The following is a 7307-nucleotide window of genomic DNA, read 5'->3' as shown; positions in this document are numbered from 1 at the left end:
CTTCCCACTATTTTCCATTAAGTCATAAATAATAATAACAACAACAACAACACCCAACAAATGGGGCAGTGCCAGGCAACTACAGGCCAATTACCTGCTTACCAACCACTTTCAAATTGCTAACTGATCTTGTAGCTGATTCAATCCAACAGCATCTAGTTGAAAACAAACTCTTTCCATCTGAGCAGAAAGGAAACTGCCCAAATGACAGAGATACAAAAGATCAGCTCCTACTTGACAAGATGATTTTGGAAAACTGTAAGAGAAGGATGACCAACCTGAAAGTAACCTGGATTGATTACAAGAAGCCATTCGACTCCCTGCCATGTGACTGTATAATCAAATGCCTAGAAATAACAGGAGTCAGTAGAAACATCAGAAACTTTGTGCAGAGATCAATGGCACAATGGGAGATGCAGTTGCTAGTCAATGGTGATAGAGTGGGAGAGGTTAACATCAAGGGAAGAATTGTCAGACTCCACAGTCAAATGATTGATGAATTGTCTGATTGTGTTCTTCTGCCATAATGAGTCGATGTGTGTCAAGAACCAGATGGGAGGGGGAACACCAAGGAGTGTGAAGTTATCCTGTTTGGGTTAAGGGGGGGGGAGGAGTCAAGGTCGTACTGCCAGAGACATCTGTGCTTGGCATGGCTGACCATTGGAATTAGGTGGGAAGAGATGTAAGGGGGGAGCGGGGTGTTGGGTAAGTTTTAATTAGGTCGTTTAGGTCGGAATCTTTAATCACAGCTTTTCTCTTGATCTGTACACTATTCTCATTAATCTGAATTTTGCATATTTTGATTGTGCATGAGTCAGGTCATTATTGGGACCCAAGGTGTCAGTTCTTACAGGAATCTTTCAAGGAGACTCACTATCACCACTACTGTTTGTCATTGCATTTATCCCTCTGTCAACAATACTGAACAAGTCAGGCCATGGCTATCAAACACCAAAAATATCTGCCAGGCTATCCCACCTCCTTTACATGGATGATCTGAAGCTGCATGGAAAAGCACCAGCTGAATTGGAATTGTCACTGAACATTGTCTGAATATACAGCCAAGATATTGTAATGGAGTTTGGACTGGACAAATGCGCCACCCTTCCTATCAACAGGGGGAAAATAGTGAAAACTGGAGGAATCAAGATCCCCTATAGAAATAAAATCAAGAGTCTGGATGAAGAAGATCACTACAAATACCTGGGCATCCTTCAGGCCAACAACATCAAGCACACAGAAATCAAGAGGAAGGTTAGTAGTGAAGAGTGAAGAAGATCTTGAAGTCCAAAATCAGTGGCAGAAATACCAACAAGGTGATTAACACCTGTCATTCCAGTCATTAGATATAAAGCTGGAATAGTGGACTGGACTCAAGCTGAACTAGGAGCCCTGGTTAGGAAGACCAGAAAAATAGTGACAATGAATCATGTCCTTCATCGACACAGTGACATTGACAGACTCTATTTACCAAGGAGCATAGGCAGGCATGGAATGTTGCAAGTACACCAGACAGCTGAAGAAGAAAAAAGGGCATTGGAAGAATATCTGAAGGACAGTGAAGAAGATGCACAAAAGCTAGGTCACCATGAAGGCTTATTGAATACCAAAGAGACCAAACTGGCCTATAAGAAAGATGAAATGAAGAATAGAAAAGATACATGGCAGGGCAAAATATTACATGGCCAGTACATTAAAAAAAAATAATAATAATAATAGCAGGCAAAGAAGATAACGACAAGACCTGGCAAGGGCTAAGAGCAGGAAAGTTGAAGAAAGAGACAGAGGGGCTAATTCTGGCTGTACAAAATCAAGCCTTAAGAACAAATGCATACAAAGCCAGAATTGAGAATATGGCAACAGGCAGCAAATGCTGCCTCTGCGAAGAAACTGAGGAAACAGTGGACCACCTAGTTAGCTGCTTCAAGAAGATCACACAGACTGATTACAAACAACGGCATGATAAAGTAACAACAATGGTGCATTGGGATATCTGCAAGAAATACCACTGGCCTGCGAGGAAGAACTGGTGGGACCACAAAATAGACAAAGAAAATAAAGAAGCTCAAACGCTCTGGGATTTTAGAATCCAAACGGACAAGCATCTGCCACACAACACCCCAGACTTAACAATTTTTGATAAGAAAGACAAAACAGTCTGGATAGTGGACACTGCAATACCTGGAGATGGCAGAACAGAAGAGAAAGAACCGGAGAAAATCACAAAATATAAAGTCCTGCAAATAGAAGTAGAGCAACTGTGGCAAAAGAAAGCTGTGGTAGTACCAATAGTCCCTTGGGTGCAATCCCAAAACATCTGGAGTACCAGTTGAACACCATCGGCACTGACAAAATCACCACCAGTCAATTGCAAAAGGCAGCTTTAGTTGGAACAGCTTGCATCCTGCGATGATATCTTTAATATTAAACAACATCTGTCTAACCCAGGTCCTTGGGAAGGACTCGATAGGTGGACAAAAATGCCAAATCCAGTCTAAACATCTTGCTGACTGTGCAATCAACCATAATAATAAAAGATAACAATCTTTTAAGTCTTGGTGAAATGGCTTCTGAATGAGAATCCATGTCCTTTATATGCTGCCTCTGTTCAATGGAACAAGCTGTTAATCACCAATCACTAAACATCAGCTAGATGACATTGGATATTTTTATTTATTTATTTGTTTGTTTTATTTTCTATCACACCTTTATTATTTTTATAAGTAACTCAAGGCGGGGAACATACCTAACACTCCTTCCTCCTCCTATTTTCCCCACAACAACAACCCTGTGAGGTAAGTTGGGCTGAGAGAGAGTGACTGGCCCAAGGTCACCCAGCTGGCTATCGTGCCTAAGGTGGGACTACAACTCATGGTCTCCTGGTTTCTAGGCCGTTGCTTTAACCACTAGACCAAACTGGCTCTCTAATAAGCTTCCTTATTAATTCAAATTACCTCTGTGTTTGCAAATTTCTATTTTCCTTCTAATATTTCTAAGAAAACGAATCTTATGTCATGCCAGAATGCTGACATTTCCTAGATCTATTTTGGGATTTCATCCTTCTGACCAGTTTTTTGAAGCCCAGTATTCTTTTCATGTACTTTAATTCTGAACTCTGTACCCAGTTGGTCTTGTGTCATTCCCTCCACACTGTTAATTTATGTGATGCATCTCCTTTGGTCTTAGTTTTAAGACTTTAGCCTTGTTAGAGGACAGAACTTGTTATATCTTTTCTTAAGCCTTTTTGTCCATAATTTCTCTCACCCGCTACACCATAGATGCACAGAGTGTTTGCATAATATTCAAAAATGGTCAATGGTCGTTCTGATATTTTTCTTCCTCTAGTTATACCCTTTATAATGTAACCGCTACTTAGAAGAGGCTTGCTTGCCCAGTGTATCATTTATGTTGTCACCCTTGTTCAATAGTGATCCAATAACTGTTCTTTTGTTGTTGTGGAGAGTAAGGAAGTGGTGTGGTCTGTGTATGTGTTTCCTTTCTATACACTTTGTGGTTTAGATGTCAATCATCATTTCACTAGGGCTCCCAAGAATGGCAAACAGAACATTTTCAGCTCTGGGAGAATGGAATAGTCTTGTGTTGTCCATGTAGGTGATTTAGAAATTTCCTCAGTTCTTCTTTTCCATGCTGCCAGACAATGAAGATCAATGCATCTAAGTCAACACTTTGACTGGACTCTGTTGGATTCCATAATTACCTGGTCAAACTCTTCCATGAAGATAATGTCAACTGTTGGTAACAGCAACAAGCCAATTGCCACTCCAGTTTTATGTATGTAATATGCTCCATTCCCTAAGAAATAATGGGTTTTCAGACAGAATTTTACCAGGTGCATAGCTTCAAGAAGTTTTACATAATTTAATTTGTTTCCTACAGGAGACCACATGTTACACCACTGCTGCATGACCTTCACTAGCTCCCAGTTTCTTCTGGATTCTTTTAAAATCTTTAAAACCCTACATGGTGGCAGGTTATTTGCAAGACTGCCTCTCCCTGAGGTTATCTGCTGTTCCACCAGATTGGAAAGAGTGAGCACACTCCAGGTCCCTTCCCTTAAATGTTGCCATCTAGGGCAACCTAGGAAGTGTGCCTTTTCTGTAGCAGTGCCTACCCTGTGGATCAGCCTTCCCCTTGCAATCTGGCAGCCCCCACCTCTTGACCTTCCTGAAAGCTGTAAAGAGCTTGCTTTTCCCCAAGGTACTGGGATAGTAAGGTTGGAGTCCAGGGATTGTCCAGCATTTTTCAACCTTGGCAACTTTAAGATGGGTGGACTTCAACTCCCAGAATTCCCCAGCCAGCGTATAGACTATGGTATGCAAGCACTGAGTCATGTCTGACCCTCTGGGGGGATGCCGCTTTCGTGACGTTTTCTTGGCAGACTATAGCGGGGTGGTTTGCCATTGCCTTCCCCAGTTGTCACCTTCCCCAGCAAGCCGGGTACTCATTTTACCGACCTCGGAAGATAGGAAGGTTGAGTTGACCTGAGCTGGCTACCTGAGAATCCAGCTTCTGCTGGGATCAAACTCGGGTTGTGGGGAGGGTTTTTGGTTGCAGTACTGCCGCCTACCACTCTGCGCCGCATGAGGCTGTTACACTATGGTATAGACTAATGGAAAAGATAATGGATCAGGTGCTTGCTTTGTGCTCTTGTTTTTCTTGTATTTTCTTGTTTTTACTATTGTCAGCCACCCAGAGTTACATTTTACAAGATGGGTGGCCATATAAATCTTTTAAATAAATATATAATGAATAAGCACTTCAATTTTGTGGTCCTCTCTAGCAAGTTATCTTCAGAATTTTAACAATCTGAGTCATCGGTTCAAATCAATTTCAGGGATCAAAGATAAGATGTTTCTTGGGACATGCTTAAAATACAGAAAGCTAAGACAGGTATTTGTCCAAATCTCTCTATAAAAAAGGGTTTGTATAATTTTGATGCTGTATGTATGTCATGCTTTAACAAGGATTGCTCATCAGGGCCATAAAGCCCCCACCACCAAAATTGTGGTGCACTCCGACACTGCAATATATATTTAAATGATGCTAATTATAATTGATACAAACAGGAATACCTTTGGAAATTCATTGATAACAGAAACAATCCCTGTATGAGATTCAAGTAATGTGTCAGCATATTGCAAAGCTCTGTTGAACACAATGTTTAACATTTCCCTGCAGAGCAAATTCAGTATCCCATTTTGGTGTATGAGGTAAATAGAGAAAATAATCCAGTACTTTTGAAGCAATATATAAATTCACAAAACAAGCCTTTCTCTAAAAGAGGGCACCATGGCAATTGGTTAGGACTGTTCATATGACGCTAACCCAAGAGAATATTAAATGAAACTGGGAAGTAATGGAAAGGACAATTGTGTTAAAAGACCATAGACACAGACCAACAGAGACTGATGGTGCAATTACCCTTTCCCGAAGTTGCACGTTTCTAATGTGATAAGGGCCCACAGAGTTCAGCCACAAGTATTAATGGGTGAACAATAAGTCTCATTTTAAAGAAGATTTGCTCTTTGTGGCTACTAAAATACTCTGCATCTCATTGATTAGAATGCCAAGGAGGTTCTCTGTTGCGGCATGCTATTTGCTGAAAAGAAACTTCAAGAGAGGTATTCAAAGGCTGTTTAATGAGAAATGGTAGAACTAAATAACACAGGGGGGAAAAAAGCTGAAAAATGTTACGTTCACTGCCAGCAGTACATTGCTGACTACAATGAGAATATTGAATATTTATAGAAGGAGTGAATTAAGTGCTTTCTGAAAAAGCCTTCTACTCTTCCTTGCATACAAAAGATAAGTTTTTTCTTCCTAAAGCATGCTTTTAATTTACATTTTTCATAGTTATTTTTATGGTATATGAAGTAATACCAATTAGTAACTTAACATCTGATAGTTTCGATGTGGGATTTTGCAAAATAATTAACACTGGTTGGATTTGCACATTGTCCTAACGATATCACTGTCTAATGAAATACATATAAATTTGGCCAATAGGAAAAAAAATGCCCTTCACCCTGGTTCTGAATGATTGAGATGCTAATTCTGTCTGAACACTGTTGAGATGGCATAGCCAAGGAGTCCATGTAGGTAGTACAAAGATCTGTCCACAATACAGGAGTAAATGGACAGGGTAAATCAAGTCCTCCAGTCGTGTAAGTCCAAGCATTGTAGCCAATGGTTCTTTACAAATATGAAAGATTCAAATGACCACACAGTCACTAGACAAGCATAAGTCACACGTCTGATCTCTTAAGAAGAAGTTAGTTTCAGAATAATGGAACAACAAAGTGGGTGGTTCCAAATGTTTGCAACGATCTGTTTAGCAAGCTATGTATCTAATCAATTAATTATCCTCCTCCAGATCCAGTGGGCGCTCATAAGTTTATGCCCATTTTATTTATTTGTTAATTTATTACTCATATATCTCATGTTTTATCCAGGAGTTCAAGATGCTGTAGACAACACTCCATCCTCCAACATTTTCCTCCAGAATAAGCCTGGGAAATAAATTGAATTGGAAGATGGTGAAGCATCTTTCAGGGAACATTGATGGATGAGAGTGGATTTGTGTCCGGGGAAGTCTGATTTTGCAAACCCACATTCAGCATTTCTCAGTCCACTGGGTTTCCACATATGATGCTGTTCTTTCTTGCTTAGATATTTTTAGCGCTAATTCAGGATCTGTGGATATAGATAGGTTAGGTTCTGCATGGGGACCTGGATCTCCAGGGAATTTTGTAGCCTCTGTCCCTGAACTCTTGATGTTGTCATCTTCCTTCTCTTCTAAATCTGAGCTGAACATCACTGTGAGATTAATGGTGCTTTTCTAGCATCTCTCCAGTACATTTAGATGCACTGTGTTTTTTAAGGTTCCTTTCATTACGAAATTCCTTTGTTTGTACCACCTTGTCATTTGTTAGGATTTTATCAAAAGCAACTTCAACAAACAGCAGAGAGCTTGGAGACAGAGACTGAACAAGAGGGAGAGACAAGAGTTAAAACACTCACAATGAAACGTATGTGTCCTATCTGTCTACTGCAGATAATCCAATCAATTTGTAGTTCAGTATGCAAATTACCTTTACCTATTGCCAGCAATCACATGAGTCTTTGCAATCTGACAACAGAGGCACACCCCCATCTCAGTGAGTAGGATCAAAAGGCAGCTGTTCCTAACAACAATGACAAAAATTCTGATTACAGTTTTTGGAAATTGTAACAGGCACTCCTTTATGCCTTTCCCCATTAAGGAACAGAACATAGAACCCATTGCT

The sequence above is a fragment of the Candoia aspera genome, chromosome 8 (genome assembly GCF_035149785.1).
Source record: "Candoia aspera isolate rCanAsp1 chromosome 8, rCanAsp1.hap2, whole genome shotgun sequence".
Lineage (NCBI taxonomy): Eukaryota > Metazoa > Chordata > Lepidosauria > Squamata > Boidae > Candoia > Candoia aspera.
The sequence above is the reverse complement of the archived record's forward strand: the minus strand, read 5'-3'. Positions refer to the sequence as shown.